At 40.9% G+C, this 19,882-nt stretch overlaps 1 long non-coding RNA gene across 1 annotated transcript; it reads left to right on the forward strand.

Moving 5' to 3' along the window:
* The first annotated feature begins 8,004 nt into the window (after positions 1-8,004).
* Positions 8,005-17,927, forward strand: LOC129049392 (uncharacterized). The gene is made up of 3 exons (XR_008512441.1): positions 8,005-8,551; positions 14,376-14,469; positions 17,597-17,927. It is a non-coding gene; the product is annotated as an uncharacterized LOC129049392 (long non-coding RNA).
* Positions 17,928-19,882: the final 1,955 nt, after the last annotated feature.

The following is a 19,882-nucleotide window of genomic DNA, read 5'->3' on the forward strand; positions in this document are numbered from 1 at the left end:
AAAGGATATACAATGCTCATTAAGTCTTTCAACAACATAAACATGTAAAGTCTTCCTAAATTCATCTATATCTTTAACCCTATCCCAGTAAAAATGCTACCAGAATATTTTAGGATTACACAAGGCAACGCTAAAGTAAATTGGGAAAAGTAAATGTGCAAAAACATGATGAAAATTCTGAAATAGAAAATAACAGAGGAAGATTTACCCTAGAAGGTGAAAATATAAAAGTATATAATTAAAAGCTTGGTAGTGGCACAGGCATAGACAGATTAATGGTACAAAGCAGTATGTAGAAATAGGCCAAATATACCTGGAATTGGAGTATAAGACAAAGGTAGAATTTTAAGATTTGAGGGAAAAGATTACTAATAAATGGAGTTGAATCATTTACCTTAGTAACTAGAAAAAAATAAAATTGGATCCCTATCTCATTTCTTATACCAAACAAAGTTCAGATGAATCACATATTTAACATTTAAAAATAAAACCATAAAAGTACTGAAATAAAACATGGGAGAATTAAAAAAAATAATTCTGGGTGATGTTATAAACTGAATTGGTTTCCCCAAAATTCATGTTTGAAGCTCTAACCCCCAGTATCTCAGAATGTGACTGTATTTAGAGATAGCGTCTTCAAAAAGGTAATTAAGTTAAAATGAAGTTGTTAGGGTGGGCCCTAATCCAGTATGACTGGTGTCCTTATAAGACGAGAACAGGACCCAGGCAAGCAGAGGGACAAGACCGTGTGAGGACACGTGCAGAAGGTACCTGACAAGCCTCGGGCAGAGGTCTCAGAAGAAACCAACCCTGCCTACACCTTGATCTTGGATTTTAGCCTCCAGAACTGTGAGGAAATAAATCTCTGTGTTGTTTAAGCCACTCAGCCTGGGGTACTTTATTATGGAAGCCCTAGCAAACCAATATGGGGATTAAATCTTTCTAAGCAAGAGACAAGGTTCAGAAGCAGTGAAAGAAATGATTGATAAATTTAACTGCATAAAAATGGAAAATTTCTGCATAAAAACAAAAACAAACTGCAACAACAATAAAAAGCTCCCCCCATCAATTAAAAAATAATAATAAATTGGGAAAACATAATGACCCTCAAAGAGCTAATTTCCTTAGACTGCCAGATTCATTCATCCTCTCTCTCTCTCTCTTTCTTCCTTTCAAAGCTGGAATTCCAAATTTTTATACGATATCTCCTGAAGGTTTCATGTTGAAAACTAATTTGATGTTTAAACACACTGTACAAGCCAACACAGTATGGGGCTCCTGGTTTGGGATCTCTGGTCTAGACCACCACCACAGGGGGCCTTCCCTTCAGCAGATCAGTCCAAAATGGCCTATGAGTCCTTTTTAAGATCTCACTGCCACTGAGCAATGCAGAATGAGGATTTCATTTTAGTCATCCAGAATTACACACACACACACACACACACACACACACACACACACAGAGGCATGCCCAATTATTCTTTCTCACATACAGTATAATTTGGAGCTGTATTATGGAAGGAAACCATTTCCCTATATGCAACATAATATGTGTTGACCCTTCCCCTGCCCAAACGGGAACAATGCTTTAGGTTTTTTTGTGCAGAGTTGTGTGAGTCGCTTCCTTGCTCCTTGCCTTATATGGTAGCACCAGGCCAGAGGCCTACCTGCCGAACCAGGAGCCTTCCCAGAGCTGCCTGTTGATGGATGGCTACACTGAGAACCTGAAATAGCGTTCAGATAACTCTCTTCTCTGTACTTGAAGCCAAATCGCATTCCCAGGCAGACATATCCAGAGGGGAAAGAAGAAACAAGAAAATGAATGATCCACTTGTACAAGAATCTCCTATGAGCAAGTGTTAGGCGAGGGTGGGGATAAGATGCCTGTCTCGGGGGACAGGGCTGTACAAATTCATAATTTGAATTTTTAACTATGGTTAATCTTGGATAGTGGGATTTGGGATAAATTTGCTTTTATTATAGTAATTGTATTTTCTGAATTTTTTACAGTGAACTCGTATTGCTTTTATGAACAGGAAAAAGAACAATAAATGCCATAAAAATCATGTAGTATATTAATCTTATCTTCCTAACAAGACTGTATAAGTTCCCTGAGAGAGGGAGTCACTTGGGTGTGTATGTGGTATCCTTTCCCATACCTGCAGTGTTGAGCTCATGGCATCCACTTAATGAACCCTTGCTGACAGTCATTGATTTGGAGTCTTCTCCAGAGCTAGTCCTGATGGAGGTCACCAGACAGAAGTCTTGCCTGGGTCAGAATGACCCTTGTGGAACTGACTGGAAAGCAGATCTGTGGGTTGGACAGGTTTTGCCCTGTATTGATCTTGCCCCACAGGCACCCAGATGTGCAATGTTGTATTCCAGGACTCTGCACCAGCAGCCTGTCATTTGGTATTATTTTCGACTTCAGTTAGTGTTTGCTGGTTTACAACAGGGTTTCCACTCACAGATTTAAAACTCATTGTGTTTATCATCTATCAGCTTGAATATTATTTCAAGCAAGAAACCTCCCCCAATCTCCTTACCTAGAAGTAATCTTTTCTTCCTCTAAGTTTTATTATATGCTTTTTACCTCCACATCATCCATCACTTTCTAAATTTGTGTTATAGTTATTTATGCACACATCTCATCTCCCCTCCTAAACTCTGTGTTTCCTAAGATTTGGATCCATTCTTCCGTGACTTGCTTTGTCTTGTAATAAGATAACAGCTACCATGGTTCAAGCAGTTACTTGTGTTCCAAGCCCTTTACACGGACAATCCTGCTTAGGCCTCATGACTACTTCCCATGAAGTATTTTCATCTTCATTTTACAAGTGATAAACCTGAAGTCCCAAAAGATTAATATAATATCTGGTACAATGTGACACATCTACTGAGTGGTACAGCCTGGATTTGAATTCAAGTAGCCTGACTTGAGAGTCTCTGCTCTTAACCACTGGGCCATAGCACCCCTGAATAACACTTTCTGCACTTTGTCAGAGGTAAAGATGCAGTGGACGCCCGTTACATGAATTCATTAATCAGTTCATTCATGATCCAAGGATGTTGGGCAGCTGTTAGGAGACCATCCCAGTTTCAGATACCTCTTCTGACCTACACCTTAAGACGGCTAAGACTGTAAAGGACTTAGGAATAAAATCAGGGTTAGATCCTTTCATATCCAAACCACTATCAAACTGAGTTCTTCCAAGACTAACATTAGGAACGTTAGAGTTAACCCAAGACACTGCTTCACAGTGCCGTGCAGACCTAGCCGAGTCTGATAACTTCCTAAAAAGGAGACGTTACACATCTCAAAGAACTGAATTACGTAACTCTTTGAACTGTGGTGTTTGTTGTGTGTGTCAGAGGGAGAGGGCAGCCATATCTACCTTATAGGGTTATTGTGAGGTTTAATGAGATAATGTGAAGTGCCCAGAACAGTGCTTGGCACATAGAAAGAACTTCACACGTTAACACTACCCTCCCCTCTAGCCTCATCCCTGCTTTGCAGCTAAACTGAAAGAAGGCACAAAGCCAAGAAGGGAGATGAAAGATGACAGCTGGCAACACGAGAGATGTTAGTCAGATTCCACAGGGTTACGTGATTGTGAATCAGAGGTGTCAAGGTCCACTCCCAAGGTTCCAAAAAGCAGCTTCTAGTCTTGCAGGAAAAGTTATAAGCAGGAGACGGATCAGTGAGAGGCCTAATGGAAGAAAAAGGAAGTATTTATTCCTAGCAGAGGGTGAAATTCATCCTTGGGATTCTTTTACTGTGATGAGTGACTGTTTTGTTGGCCAGAATTGGATTGGTTTAAGGGCATTCAAAGATCTACAGATCTCACTGAGTTGTCTGCCTTTTACTGAGGAGTGTGAAGATTAATTGTGGGCACCTGCCAGTCTAGTCATCCCACTTAATGTAACCAGCCCCAGAAAATTCCTCCCTCATTCCAGAAACCACTAAGTCTCCTGACTCTGTGAAGTTTGCACATCTGTCTGGAAAAAGGCCGTTCAGGTCTCATTTTTCCCAAGCAGTAGAAAAAGCCAATCTCAGTAAAGCTAGAAGTTTGTCCTAAGAATCTGGAAGGTTGCTTAAAAGATATTTCAATAACCTATGTCTTAGGTAAAGCTCCCCAGAAACAGACTCCTAGACAGAGATGTGCATGCAGGGCTCACTGGTTTGTTGTTCATGGGGAGTACAGAGTGACAACTCCTGGGAGTCAGGGAAGCAGAACTGGGAAGAGGGAGAAGATGAACTATAGTATCATTGCTATAGAGGCTTCACCTGGGCTTATGGGGCACGGAGTGACAAAAGTGCTAAGTTACCTCCAATGAGGCAAGGTGTGGGCCTTTGTATCCATTAGTGACCATTCATTTGATGCTGCCTGACCCCAGGGAAGGGGTGTAGCCTCGTGCAAGGCCCTTGCTGAGAGCCATTTCAGGAGATGGACTCAACTATGAGACGCCAACAGCAACCAGTGTAGCTGCGAGGATCCGAGTATCCACCATAGCCTGCTGTGCGACTCTGAGTCATATTTAAAACTCAAAATCTATGAGAAATGTTGGTTTGTTGGTTTATTTTTTATTTTTAGAGACAAGGTCTCTCTCTGTCACACAGGCTGGGGTGCAGTGGCACTTTAACCTTTAATTCCTAGGCTCAAACAAGCCTACCACCTCAGCCTCACAAATAAGGATTGCTGGAGCCTGGGAGGTCAAGGCTACAGTGAGCTATGATCATGCCACTGCACTCTAGCCTGGGTGACAACAACAACAAAATACCCTTATTTGTCCAGCCCTTGGAAGCCCTTGGAAGAAAAGATGAGAGCTTATTAGGTCTTGAGGAAAAAAAGAAAAAAAAGAAATAGACAAGCAATATCACCCACCCAGTGGTTCCCCTCTATGGCTGACCCCTTATATTCTCAAAGCATTTTTCTTGTGTATATCACTTAGAATCTGTCTTACATTAAATAACTTTTTGTTTTATTTTTGTTTGTTTTTCAGAAATTCATTGCTTGCTAATGTTTGTTTGTTTGTTTTTGGAGCTGGTGTCTGACTTCTCTACCTGTTGTGAGTTCCTGGAAAGAGCTCAAGACCTATCCCATTTTCCTCCTAGTGAAGGATGATATTCATAATAGTTGACACTCAGTACAGCACAGACACCGACCAATTCAAACTGACAGAGGTCTTAAGCAATTTGCATGGCAATATTGGTATATAGAGCTGAATATTTGTTCTACACATAGAAGGCATCCAATGAACAATTTTGAATTGAATTTTATTGGTTTAGTAGTCCTGGCTGTGGTATCCAATGGCCTTCTTTCAGAAGTCAGGCAGCTTTTAATTTTTTTGTCCAAATATGATCATAATGATTTTTTTCCTCCTTGATTTAGATTCTACAGGAGTCTGTGAGTAATTTCGAAGAACTTTGCAAAAAACAGGACACTCTGTACCTGCAACGCGCAATATATAGCCTCTAGCCACAAGTATAAGGTTGTTAGGTAAAATATGGCATGCTCAGTTAAATTTGAATTTCAGATAAAAAAGGATAATTTTATAGTATAAGTGTGTTCCATGCAATATTTGGAGTGTACTTCAGCTACAGAATTATGTGTTGCTTATTTGTAACTGATAATTAACTGAGCATCCTGTACTTTATTTGTTAAATCTAATAACCCTACTCATGAGTATCTGAATTTAACTTAATTAAAATTTAATTTAAAATTTAGTTCCTCAGTCTACTAGCCACATTTTAAGTGCTCAATAACCACATGTGGCTAATAGTTACCATCTTGAACAGTACAAATATAGAACATTTCCATCAACACAGAATGTTCCGTTGGACATCACTTTTGCCAAGCAAAAGATAGCTTGTAAAAAACTATTTTACAGCTTTAAAAAAAAACTATGTTTGAGGCTGGGAAACTGCCAGGAAACCCTAGAAGGCCCCTTCTGACATAGCCAAGCCACAGTCTTCCTGTTCATCTGCTACTCTTACTGAATATGCAAGGTGTTTGATGAAAAGGTAGAAGGCATCTTTGTTCCAGAAAAACAGGTTGATATGAAAGAAGCAGCTTTTGTGGATCTATGTTTGTGGAGAAAATTGTTCTACTTTCCTTCTGGACTACCAGAAAATAAGCTAGCTATCCGTCCAAAGCAAGCAAAATTGTAAAAGCTACTAAATGAAAAATGAGTGTATATCACTTACTAGTATTATTATTCATAGATTTTCTTAAATTAATAATCAGAGAGCATCATCAACTAGAATATCTGCTTAAAGCCCAAGTCATTGATTAACTTGGTAAACACAGCAGAACTACTGCCTCTCTTAATTGGCCTTTTGGGAGAAACCATGTTTTGAATTGCTGCCTATAGCCCTGGGAATCTTTAAAGAGCAGGAGCCGATTAAGATCTAGAAGAGATATGTGCCAAAAGCTGATTTTTACATATGACTTGGCAAGTCTTAACAGAATCTGGTTGTCATACCAAATGGGACAAGCTAAGAGTGAATGAAACCTACATCAACATGAAAGGCAGAAATCATAAAGAAAACAATTGATAGGCTTGACCCAAGATAGTAAAAAGTTGTACATCAAAGTTATAAAAAGTAGGCCAACTAGGAGTTCAAGTCCAGCCTGGGCAACATAGCCAGACTCCACCCCTAAAAAGAAAAAAATAAGATATTAAAAGCAAAATAAAGGCAGATAACTTAAATTTGAAAATATTGTTATGTATGTGACATAGTACACATACGGTAAATAGCCACCATATGAATAAACGTCTATGAAAGAATGTTTGACTTCAGGACTAATCTAAGAACTACAAATTAAAATGTAACAGTGCTATATCATTTTCACCTGTCAGCTTGGCAATAATGAAAAAAATTAATAGCCAGTGTTGGTAATGGTGAGGAGAAATGTGCCATATACACATTGTTGATGGGAATGTAAAGGTATAAACTTTTTTTTTTTTTAATTGAGACGGAGTCTCGCTCTGTTGCCCAGGCTGGTGTGCAGTGGCGCAATCTCGGCTCACTGCAAGCTCCGCCTGCCGGGTTCACGCCATTCTCCTGCCTCAGCCTCCCGAGCAGCTGGGGCTACAGGCGTCCGCCACCACGCCTGGCTAATATTTTGTATTTTTGGTAGAGACGGGGTTTCACCGTGTTAGCCAGGATGGTCTCGATCTCCTGACCTCGTGATCCGCCCGCCTCGGCCTCCCAAAGTGCTGGGACTACAAGCGTGAGCCACCGCGCCCGGCCGGTATAAACTTTTTGATGGGCAAGTTGACAACATGTGAAAAATGTTTGTCCAAAACCTTTGACACAGCAATTTTATTTTGAGGTAGTTATTCCAAGAGAGTACTTACAAATGCCCAAAGCTTCGTGTACAATGGCAAAGTAGATGATATAGGTATTAGTCTATTCTCACGTTGCTATAAATAAATATTTGAGGTTGGAATAATTTGTAAAGAAAAGAGGTTTAATTGGATCATGGTTCTGCAGTCTGTACAGGAAGTAGAGTGGCATCTGCTTCCAGGGAGGCCTCAGAAAACTTATAATCATGGTGGAAGGCGAATTCAAAGCAGGCCTGTCTTACATGGCCAGAGCAGAAGGAAGAGAGAGAGTTGCGGGGAGAGGCCACACGCCTTTAAACAGCCAGACCTCGTGAGAACTCAATCACCAGAACAGCACCAAAGGGGGAAATCCGTCTCCCATGATCCAGTCACCTCTCACCAGGCCCCGCCTCCAACACTGGGGGTTACAATTCGATAGAGATTTGGGTGGGGACACAAATCCAAACCATATCAACAGGTACGTTTTGTGTGTTTGTTGGGTCAATCCTTGTAATAGCCTCTTGACCTTAGTGTTTGCTATAAGACACAGACATGAGATGCCACTCCTATAGAATTATCCAAGCTGGAGATACAGAAGGAGTTCTGTCGTTGGCCTCTGGCATTCTGGCTATGTTGTTGGGATTCTAGAACTATCAGTAGCCATGTCTTCACTAGAATGGAGAAAGAGAAAGCATACTGGTGTAATTTGCAATGATCTATCCTGTTAACCTTAAGGCCAGTGTATTTTCTTCTTTGCTATGGTTGGATTACGTGAGCCAATTAATTCTACTTTTTTTGCTAAACATAGCATGAGTGTAGATGTCTACTTCTTATTAAGATGGAATAACAGTGATCCAATTTACCTTCCCTTCAGAAATTACTAAACACTTGGACAAATTTTTTTTTTTTTTTTTTTTTTTTTTTGAGATGGAGTTTCGCTCTGTCGCCCAGGCTGGAGTGCAGTGGCGCGATCTCGGTTCACTGCAACCTCTGCCTTCTGGGTTCATGGCATTCTCCTGCCTCAGCCTCCCAACTAGATGGGACTACAGGCACCTGCCACCACGCCCAGCTAATTTTTTTGTATTTTTTTTTAGTAGAGATGATGTTTCACCGTGTTAGCCAGGATGGACAAAATATTTTTTAAAAAATAAGTGTTTTCAACAAGTGGGACATCGGGCCACGAGGAACAATAATTTATGAGAGATGGGAAACAAAGGAGGTAAGCCCTCTGATTGCCCAGCTTACTGCCTGGAGAGAGTTTCCAGGTGGTGGCACAGAAAGGTGGAACCTCAGTAGAGCCTGGGAGAGCCTGAGTTGAGGAGATGGAGCTGAGAGTTCAGGGAGACCAAGACAGCTAGAGTGGACAGGGCAGAATACCAGATAGGAGAGAACTGCACACAGAGAGAAAAAAGACTCAGCAACAACAAATCCACAGGTCTTCAGAGTATACAGCACAGCACTGTATACCCCTTGAGTATACAGCACAGTACTCAACAGGACATGAATGTGAGGATACTGCCCCAGGCTGGGGACAGAACCACCTGAAAGTATTGAGGCCCCAGTAGATAGAACTCACATGGGGCCAGAAGTAGTGCCTGTTCCCACAGGGCATGGGTTAAAGTATTCAGGAGGTCTTGCCTCAGTTCTGGACCAAAATTGTCCCTAGCCCAAAGGCTGCTCTGGTTCTGCCTAACAAATCTTAAAAGTAAGACCTTAAAGGATTAAACTGTTTCCAAATAACTGTGTCCCAGAATTAGCTCAAGAATATTTGTGGGACTATAAAAATATCCAGCCCTTAACAAGGTACATTCACTATGAATAATATTAAATAAAAATTACTGAGTGTACCCATAATGAGGGATGTAATTAATCAATCAAACTGACCTGGAACCTATGCAGATATTAGAATTAGCAGTCAAGAACATTAAGATAGTTATTATAACTTTATTCTATATGTTCAAAAAGCTAGGTCGGGCGCAGTGGCTCACGCCTGTAATCCCAGCACTATGGGAGGTTGAGGTGGGTGGCTCACCTGAGGTCGGGAGTTTGAGACCAGCCTGACCAACATGGAGAAACCGTGTCTCTACTAAAAATACAAAATTAGCCCGGCATGGTGGGGCATGCCTGTAATCCCAGCTACTTGGGAGGCTGAAGCAGGAGAATCGCTTGAACCCGGGAGGCAGAGGTTGCAGTGAGCTGAGATCGCGCCGTTGCACTCCAGCCTGGGCAACAAGAGCGAAACTCCGTCTCAAAAAAAAAAAATAAATAAAGCTAGAGGAAAGATTAAATATATTAAGTAGAGACATGGAAGACATTAAAAGACCCAAATTTAACTTCTAGAAATGAAAACTACAGGGGGGAGGGGGGAGGGATAGCATTAGGAGATATACCTAATGTAAATGACGAGTTAATGGGTGCAGCACACCAACATGGCACATGTATACATATGCAACAAACCTGCACGTTGTGCACATGTACCCTAGAACTTAAAGTATAATGAAAATATATATATAAACATTTAAAAAAATAAAAAAAAGAAATGAGAACTACAATGTCTGAGATGACAACTATACTGGATGGGATAAATGACAGATTATCCATAATGTTTTAAAATTTATCCATGTTTTAGTATGTATCAGTGCTTCATTCCTTTTTATGCCTGAATAATATTCAATTGTACGGATATGCCACATTTTGTTTATCTATAATTGATGGACATTTGGGTTGGCTGTTATGACTAATACTGCTATGAACATTCATGTACAAGTTATTGTGTGGATATATGTTTTAATTTTTTGTGAGTATGTACCTTGGAGTGGAATTACTGGAACAAGCTAGAATTGTCAAATTGTATGGCAACTTTGTGTTGAACCTTTTTGTTGTTTGAGACAGGGTCTTGTTCTGTCGTGCAGGCTGGAGCGCAGTGGGGCAATGATGGCTCACTGAAGCTTTGACCTCCTGGACTCAAGCCATCTTCCCACCCCAGCCTCCAAGTAGCTGGAACTACAGGTGTGCCGCACCACAACTGGCTAATTTTTAATTTTTGTTTTTTAGATATGGGGTCTCACTAGGATGGTCTTGAACTTCTGGGCTCAAGGGATCTTCCTGCCACAGCCTCCCAAAGTGCTGAGATTACAGGCATAAGTAACTGCCCCCAACTTGTGTTGAACCTTTTGAGGAAGTGCCAGGCTGTTTTCCAAGTCAGTGGAATGTATATCACCTTATATTCCCATCAATAGTAAATAAGGGTTCCAATTTCTCCATATCCTCACCAATACTTCTTATTATCTTTTTTTTTTTTTTGAGATGAAGTCTCACTCTGTTGCCCAGGCTGGAGTGCAATGGCACAATCTTGGCTCACTGCAACCTCCTCCTACCAGTTCAAGCGATTCTCCTGCCTCAGCCTCCCGAGTAGCTCCCACCACGCTTGGCTAATTTTTGTATTTTTAGTAGAGACAGGGTTTCACATGTTGACCAGGCTGGTCTCAAACTCCTGACCTCAGGTGATCCACCCACCTCAGCCTCCCAAAGTGCTGGGATTACAGGCATGAGCCACTGTGCCCAGCCTATCTTTCTGTTTGATTATAGTCATCCTAGTGGATGTGATCAGTACATCATTATGGTTTTGACTATCATCAATCCAGTAGCAACTTTTCATGTGTTAATTGAACATTTGTGTGTATATATGTATATATATATATATATATATAGTTTGTGTGTGTGCCTGTGTGTGTGTGTGTATAGGTTTTTTTTTAGAGGCAGAGTCTCACTCTGTCACCCAGGTTGAAGTGCAGTGGCACAATCATCCTCGAACTCCTGGGCTCAAGCAATCCTCCCACCTCAGCCTCTCAAGTAGCAGCCTAATGGTCACAAAGATTTACTCCTGTTTTCTTCTAAGTATTTTACAGTTGTACCTCTTACAATTAGGTCTATAATGCATTCCAAGTTAACTTTTGTGTATGGTGTGAGGTAGGTGTTCAGTTTCATTCTTTTGCCTATGGCTATCTAATTGTCTCAGCACCATTTGTTGAAAAGACTGTTCTTTCTCCCATTTAACTGGATTCTTTCTTGTCACCCTTCTTGTAAATTAATTTGTCGTAAATGTGAGGAATTATTTCTGAATGCTCAATTCTATTTCATTGATCTCTACCGTTATTCTATCCTAATGCCACACTGTCTTGATTACTATAGTTTTGTAGAATGTTTTGAAATCATGTGCTTTAACTGTGTTCTTTTTCACAATTGTGTTGATGATTCTCTTGAAATTTTACACAAATTTTAGTATTAGCTTGTCAATTTTTGCAAAGAAGCCAAGTGGAATTTTAATAGGGATCAACACTGAATCTGTAGTTTAATTCGGAAGTATTTCCATCTTAACAATATTAAGTCTTCTAAACAGAACATGAGATGTCTTTTTATTTATATTTATTTAGGCATTTAACTTCTTTTCACAACGTTTTGTAATTTTTTTTAAGACTAGTTGAGTCCAGTAGTGACAAGGGGAAAGAATAGACTAGGGAGTTTACAAGATCTGTCAAGTTTTGTAATTTTTAGAGTATAAGTTTCGAGAATAAGTTTAGAGTATAAGTTTTGTACTTCTTTAGTTAAACTTATTTATAAGTGTTTTATTCTTTTTTATGCGATTGTAAATGGAATTACAGGGGCCAGGCATGGTGGCTCACACCTGCAACCCCAGCACTTTGGGCGGCCGAGGCAAGTGGATCACTTGAGGCCAGGAGTTTGAGACCAGCCTGGCCAATATGGTGAAACCCTGTCTCTACCAAAAATACAAAAATTAGCTGGATGTGTGACACATTCCTGAGTCCCAGCTACTAGGGAGGTTGAGGCTTGAGAATTACCGGAACCTGGGAGGCGGGGGTTGCAGTGAGCCAAGATCATGCCACTGCACTCCAGAGAGAGAGACTCTGTCTCAAATAAATAAGTAAATAAATAAACAAATAAATAGAATTACAATACAATAAATGTCAGGATCTTGAGCAAATAACTTTGTTTCCTTAAGCCACAGTTTCCTTATCTATCTTTGAAAAGTGGCTGGGATCCCAAATAGGACTAGATTTAACTCTAAGTGCTTTCCAAGCTTCTTCTAAGACTCTGTTTTATGATTCTGTTTAAGTCACTTTTTTTCTCCAGGAAGGTACTATTTTATACACTCCATTAAATGTAACTGAAAAAATACAAGGTAGATAAAAACCACTTTTTGTTCTTATTTTGGGATGATGGGAAGGGGTGCTAAGGAATCTGTCTAACAAAGACGAGGATTAGGAAATGACAGACTCCTGGAGTTGAAAGGGTCCTTAGAGGCCATTCATTCCGGCCTAAGGTCCAATGTGGAAATTGCCCTTGGTATCGCTGACTGATGATCTAGCTCCTGCTTGAACATTTTCTATAGCAAGGAGTTCACTGGCTCACACAACAGTCGATTGCAATTTAAGGAAGCTTTAATCATTAGCAAATTGTTGCTTATATTAAAGCTGAAATCTGCCTCCTTGTAACTTCCACCCTTCTGCCTGTTGGAAGCATACAGAATAAATCTCATCTATTTTACACACACAAGTCCTTCGGATATTTGAAGAGTGTCATCTTGTCCCCAACGCAAATTATCTTATCCACGCTGTTTCCCAGGTTTCTTCAACAACTTTCATAGGACGTGATTTCCAAACCTTTTGCCATCCCAGGCTCCAATATCTGGCACTTGTTTTGTCAATTTCTTCTTTAAAAATAGTGGTCAGGCTGAGTGCTGTGGCTCATACCTACAATCCCAGCATTTTCGGAAACCAAGCTGGGAGGATTTCTTGAGCCCAGGAATTCTGGCCTGAACAACATAGCGAGACTCTGTCTCTACAAAAAATTAAAAAATTATCTGGGTGTGGTGGTGTGTGCCTGTAGTCTCAGCTACTTGGGAGGCTGAAGTGGGAGGATCACTTCAGCCAGGGAGTTTGAGGCTGCAGTGAGCCGTGATCACACCACTGTGACAGAGTGAGACCCTGTTTCCAAAAAAAAAAAAATTTTAAATAGTGGTCAGGGCTGGGCACAGTGGTTCACACCTGTAATTCCAGTACTTTGGGAGGCTGAGGCAGAAGGATCACTTGACCCCAGGAGTTCAAGACCAGTCTGGACAACATAGTGAGATCCCATCTCTAAAATTAAAAAAATATATAGTGGCCAGAACTGAGCATCATACTATTAATGGTTCTTATGCTTTTTTTTTTTTGAGGAGGTGGGGGTCAAACACACCTTTGGGAGTCCAGTGAAAACTATGTACCCTTCCTATAAAACAATATAGACACAAAATTCTTTATTTGCTGAGGCATGGTGTTAATATTAATCAACAAACCAACCAAGCCTGTGTCTCTGAAAATTTAGTTGTTGTTTCTTTTAGTGTTTACTGAGTCATTAAGATGTTGAATAGTACAGATCAAGGACAAAATTTGGCATGTGCCTGAAGTCCTCCCTCCGTACAGCTGTGCTCTTGATACCTTCCAGTTCACATTTCTCCATTGTGCCCATGAAAATATCCTAATAGACTTCGTAATAAGCCTTGATAAAAATAAAAGGACACCATGTCTTATAGCATTTCCTTGATTCAGCAGGTTAGTGTTCTTATCAGAAAAGGAAATGGGCATTATAACAAGGAGTTAGTTTTAGAGTTGATACCATATTTATCATTTTATGCAACAGTTGTTCTTCTGAGATTTGTGCAAATAATATATTAATAATAACCAACATATATAGAACTTACTAATAGCGGCTGTTCTAAAGGATTTACACCCACTTGCTAATTTAATCTAACAACTGATGCAGTGGGTGCTACTATTATCCACATTTATAGATAAGGGAAAAGGCAGAGGGAGATTAAGGAGCTTGGACAAGTTAAGTAGCTACTAAGTGACAGAGCCAGGGTTTGAACCCAGGGTTTGTCTAGAGAATTCATGTGCATATACAGCCTGGTAATTTTAAAATCTCAGACTTAGAGGAACACTGAACTTTTAATAATTATCTGCAAATTTGGTTTCCTCTCTCAGGATGTCTATCCTGGTTCCACGCTGTTTACCTGTCAAAGAGAATGAATAGAGCATCCTTAGCGCTTGCTATTTGCCCAGAAAAATATATTTTAAGGTAGGCAAGTTTCTTTCTAACCAGTAAATATGAGAGGGGGAAAATCCTAAGATTCACTAAGATTCAATGTCTTGGGTTTAGATGGAGGTTATATTTGGACATACAATAACCTACTAGTAAAGTTAGTCACTGTGTAGGTGACTCTACGGCCAAACTCATCCCCTTTCTGTGTCTCAGTTTCCTCATCTATTTTATGCCAGTTTGCACCCATCCTCAAAGGGACTGTGGGAGAAGGAGGATAAGTGTATGAGTTTGAGAAAAAGATACTAGAAAAATACAAGGTGCCATTAGAAGTTATCTGTCCTGAACAATAAGCCATTACAGACAATAAACAGGCCAGGCACGGTGTCATGCACCTGTAGTCCTAGCTACTGGGAAGGCTGAGGTGGGAGGATCATTTGAGCCCAGGAGTTAAAGGCTGCAGTGAGCCGAGATCATGCCACTGCACTCTAGCCTGGGCGACACGGTGAGACCCTGCCCGACTCTGCCAAAAAGAAAGGAAAAGAAAAGAAAAAAATTTTAAAAGACCAATAAACACCATTTTGGAATTAAAACTACAGTAAAATAACAAACTTGAGTGGGCCATTGCATCATCTTTTAAAAATACAGATATGCAAGCCCAGCTAGAAAACTAATCCTAAATTTAACAGGAGGATTAGGCCTGCCATCCTCATTTAAAGTAAGAGTCATATAAATTGCCGGCTATAACTTCAGGGACTATTGTCAATGAGGGATTTTAACTGTGAAGTGGACTGTTGTCAGGATCAGGAAGCAGGTCAGACTTTATTTAACACAACGTTGAGTGTCCCTTGTGCCTTTATTTTTACCTAAAACAATATAAAAACTGACTGGGAAGGCCCTTTAAAACCCCAGTTAACATCATATAAATACTAAATGCTTATATTGTGTTAGAAGCTGACAAGCTATCATAATATCTAAATGGATCTGTTGACCTTTAAAATGGAGCTTGGCTCTCATGTCCATTTGTCACAATTTCCTACTTATTTCCTTCCCCACCTTTTCCCCATTGTCAACTCTTGTTATTCTCAGTGGTCATGGAAAAAAAAATTACTTTGATGGCCTTAATGTGATCAAAAACAACACAGACTGGCAGGTCATCTTTCCTCCTTACTGGACTATTTCTAACTGGGTTCATTACATAGCCTCTAAACAGTAAGAATGAAAAGCCTCTAACACAAAGTTCGTTAAGGAATTCATTTTGGTCTTCCCCACACTCCTCTCACCACAATGCTCTAGTGATTATATTCAGTCCAATTATGTATGTTCTACATGTAATTAAAATGTACCAAGATGATCAGATTGCATAAGCTTTGAAATGGTCTTATTATAAAACAGAGTGTCATTAATATTAGAGTGAAGAGAGAAACCAGATTTTGCAAAGGAGGAATGAATGTGAGATTGAGTTAGAGGAGACTGGATGAATGGGTTATTCAAGCTGGGATGGAGAAGTAATGAATGTGAAGCTCTATATCTTATATTTAGTATTTAAATAATAATAGTAATAATTTTTAAAAACCTTTCTTTTTTCTTTTTTTGTTTTGAGATGGAGTCTAGCTCTGTTGCCCAGGCTGGACCACAGTGGCACAATCTCGTCTCACTGCTACCTCTGCCTCCCGGGTTCAGGGTTCAAGCGACTCTCCTCCCTCTGTTACTGAGTAACTGTGACTACAGTTGCGCAACCACATCGGCTGATTTTTGTATTTTCAGTAGAGAAGTGGTGTCACTGTGTTGGCCAGGCTGGTCTCAAACTCCTGGCCTCAAATGATCCACCCACCTCAGCCTCCCAAAGTTCTGGGATGACAGACATGAGGCACCACACCTGGCCATAATTTTAAAAAACTTTTCTTAAAGGAGGTCTGTTGCTGTGCCAGGGGAAACTCCTGTGTCCTCAGGAGGTCTGAGGACAGGGGAAGGAGGTCTCTGTGATAGTGGATCAGTTCGTATTTCTGCACTATCTCCATCCATACTGCATATAACTTCCACTTACCCACCTGGGGATAAAGACAGATCTTCAAAATGCATCATATTTATAAGAGTGAAATATGAGTAACAACTTAAAAGTCCCCAAGTGGGGTAGTGTTTAAGTAAGTTTTGAGGCTGGGCACAGTGGCTCATGCCTGTAATCCCAACACTTTGGGAGGCCAAGGCAGGAGGGTCACTTGAGTCCAGGAGTTCAAGACCAGCCCGGGCAATATGTGAGACCCTGTGTCTATGGAAAAAAAAAAAAAAAAATTAGTCAGGTGTGCTGGTGCATGCCTATAGCCCCAGCTACTCGGGAGGCTAAGGTGGGAGGACCCCGTGAGCCTGGGAGGTCAAAGCTGCAGTGAACCATGATTGCACCACTGCACTCCAGCCTGGGTGATAGAGCGAGACTCTGTCTCAGAAAAAAACAAAAATAAAATATGCTTTGGTTCAGCCATATGATGGAAGACTATGCTGCAACTTAAAATATTATAATTAAAAACAGTGAAATGAAAGTATATTGTTAGATAAAAATTATAAGACAATAATATACAGTAAAAAAAGAAGAAACATACACCCATACATAAAAGCATAGAAAAATATTGCAAAGAAATATATTAAATGTTAATGAGGTTATCTCTCTGTGGTAGGAACTATGAGTAGCTTTTACTTTTTTTGGCTTCTTTTTTTTTTTTTTCTTGAGATGGAGTCTCACTCTGTTGCCAGGCTGGAATGCAGTGGTACGATCTCGGCTCACTGCAACCTCCACCTCCCGGGTTCAATCGATTCTCCTGCCTCAGCCTCCTGAGTAGCTGGGACTACAGGCACATGCCACCATGCCCGGCTAATTTTTGCATTTTTAGTAGAGATGGGGTTTCACCATGTTGGCCAGGATGGTCTCGATCTCTTGATCTCGTGATCTGCGCACCTCTGCCTCCCAAAGTGCTGGGATTACAGGCATCAACCACTGTGCCCCGCCTTATTCTTATTTTTTAAGTTTTCTAAAAAGGACATGTATTACTGCTGGAATGAAAAAATAATGAAAGTTACTTTTTAAAAGAGTACAATAAATAACAAGTGAAACATCATGATTTTCTGGCCTTTGAAGAGATAATGTAATTTTTAAATGTATGTCTTTGGCCAGGCACGGTAGCTCACACCTGTAATCCCAGCACTTTGGGAGGCCGAGGAGGGCAGATCACCTGAAGTCAGGAGTTCGAGACCAGCCTGACCAACACGGAGAAACCTCGTCTCTACTAAAAATACAAAAATTAGCCAGGTGTGGTGGCACATGCCTGTAATCCCAGCTACTCGGGAGTCTGAAGCAGGAGAATCGATTGAACCCGGGAAGCGGAGGTTGTGGTGAGCCGAGATCAGGCCATTGCACTCCAGCCTGGGCAACAAGAGCGAAACTCCATCTCAATAAAAACAAATAAATAAAATAAAAAATAAATAAAAGTATGTCTTTTACTGTTATGATGAACACATTTCATTAAAAAACCTAGTTTGTTCTGTGTGTGTGTGTGTAAGTGTGCATGAATGTGTGTGAGGGTGGGCTTGGATATAAAAAATTAAATTTTATTTTTTGAGACGGAGTCTCGCTCTGTCACCAGGCTGGAGTGCCGTGGCACGATCTTGGCTCACTGCAAGCTCCGCCTCCTGGGTTCACGCCATTCTCCTTCCTCAGCCTCCCGAGTAGCTGGGACTACAGGCGCCCGCCACCAGGCCTGGCTAATTTTTTGTATTTTTTTTTAGTAGAGACGGGGTTTCACCATGTTAGCCAGGATGGTCTCGATCTCCTGACCTTGTGATCCACCCACCTCGGCCTCCCCAAGTGCTGGGATTACAGGCGTGAGCCACCGCGCCCGGCCGCACAAAATTAAACATTTTAAGTCAATCACGTAGTTAATCAACATCTGCTGTGCCCAAGGCCTTCTTAGAGAGGACAAAAGTAAGTGTGAGGCATAGACCTTATTCTCAGCTGGCTTACATCTGATTGTGGAAATATGTAGGAATGTCAACAATGATCCTCCCGGTTAGCTGACAAGTTTTTCAACAAGCTGCTACACAGATTTTCATTCATGTAACTGGATGATCAGAAGATGCTTCTTGAGAGGATCTGTGCGCTTGAAAACCTCTTAGGAAATCTATTTTGGAATGTCATCTATCTTTAGGTGGTGGCCATGTATCACAGGTGTCTACGGAGGTAACACTCTTTTTTCCATTTCAAAAATTGAATCAGGATAGATTTGGCAATAAGGGCTAAGTCTTTACCGGGCTTCACATTGCTCTTCCAGCTGGTGTTCAGCCCTCGAGGCTTCCTTCTAATGACTACCTGTGGGCAAAGACAGCCTGACAAACTTTATTTTTCTAATCAAGACCTAGCCCTGGTGTCCTGATTCTTTTTGGAAGCCAATCCAACACTTCAACCTGTCTTGGCTTGTTACAGGCAGAGACAAGTGATAAGATCCCCTACTCCTATCCTGTCATAAGGTAATACCTTTGTCAAAGCTCTGTGGTGAGAGCTGTAGAGATGCATAGATAGAGAGCTGAAATCAGCCTGGCAGCTGACAGGGTCTAATTTGAGAAGCTACTCCCTACGTGTACTAAGCTATGAGGCCACACTACCTTGTTTTTCTCTAGGAACCCCCACATTCATATCTAGTTTCCTTGTACACATGCATATCCATAGCCTCGCCCCTTTATCATCATGACTTAAATTATTGCTTAGCACCCTTATTGAAGAGTGAAAATTGCATAGCATACAAGATGTGAAATTCAACATGCTTCTTCTCCAGTGGGAACCTCATCTAGATACGCATGCAAAAGACATTTCAAAGTATGTTAGGAAAGGCGGGCGAGGGAAAACACAGGTGGGTGAAATAAATAATCATTTCAGGATTTTTCAAGTAAGAAACTTCACAGGAAGTGGGTTCCAAAGGGAGTAGGTTAAGGTAACTTATCACTCTGAAATAGAATGCCAACTTATTAATTCAGTTCAATGAAGGGCTCAGTTCTGGGAAGGTCAGCTTGCTAAGATCTCATTCACTACGGACCCCAGTGGCCCAGGTTCCTTTTCTTCATCTTCTTCCCCTATTGTTTCCTGGTATAATTTCATGATCCTTGTGATTATTATTATTTTTTTTTAGAAGGAGTCTTGCTCTGTCGCCCAGACTGGAGTGCAGTGTCGCAATCTCAGCTCACTGCAAACTCCGCCTCCCGGGTTCAAGCACTTCTCCCGCCTCAGCCTCCCAAGTAGCTGGGATTACAGGTGCATGCCACCACACCCAGCTAATTTTTGTATTTTTAGTAGAGACAGGGTTTTGCTGTGTTGGCCAGGCTGGTCTCAAACTCCTCAGCTCAGGTGATTCACTCACCTTGGCCTCCCACAGTGCTGGGATTAGAGGTGTGAGCCACTGCACCTGGCCGA

The sequence above is a fragment of the Pongo abelii genome, chromosome 10 (assembly GCF_028885655.2).
Source record: "Pongo abelii isolate AG06213 chromosome 10, NHGRI_mPonAbe1-v2.0_pri, whole genome shotgun sequence".
Taxonomy (NCBI): domain Eukaryota; kingdom Metazoa; phylum Chordata; class Mammalia; order Primates; family Hominidae; genus Pongo; species Pongo abelii.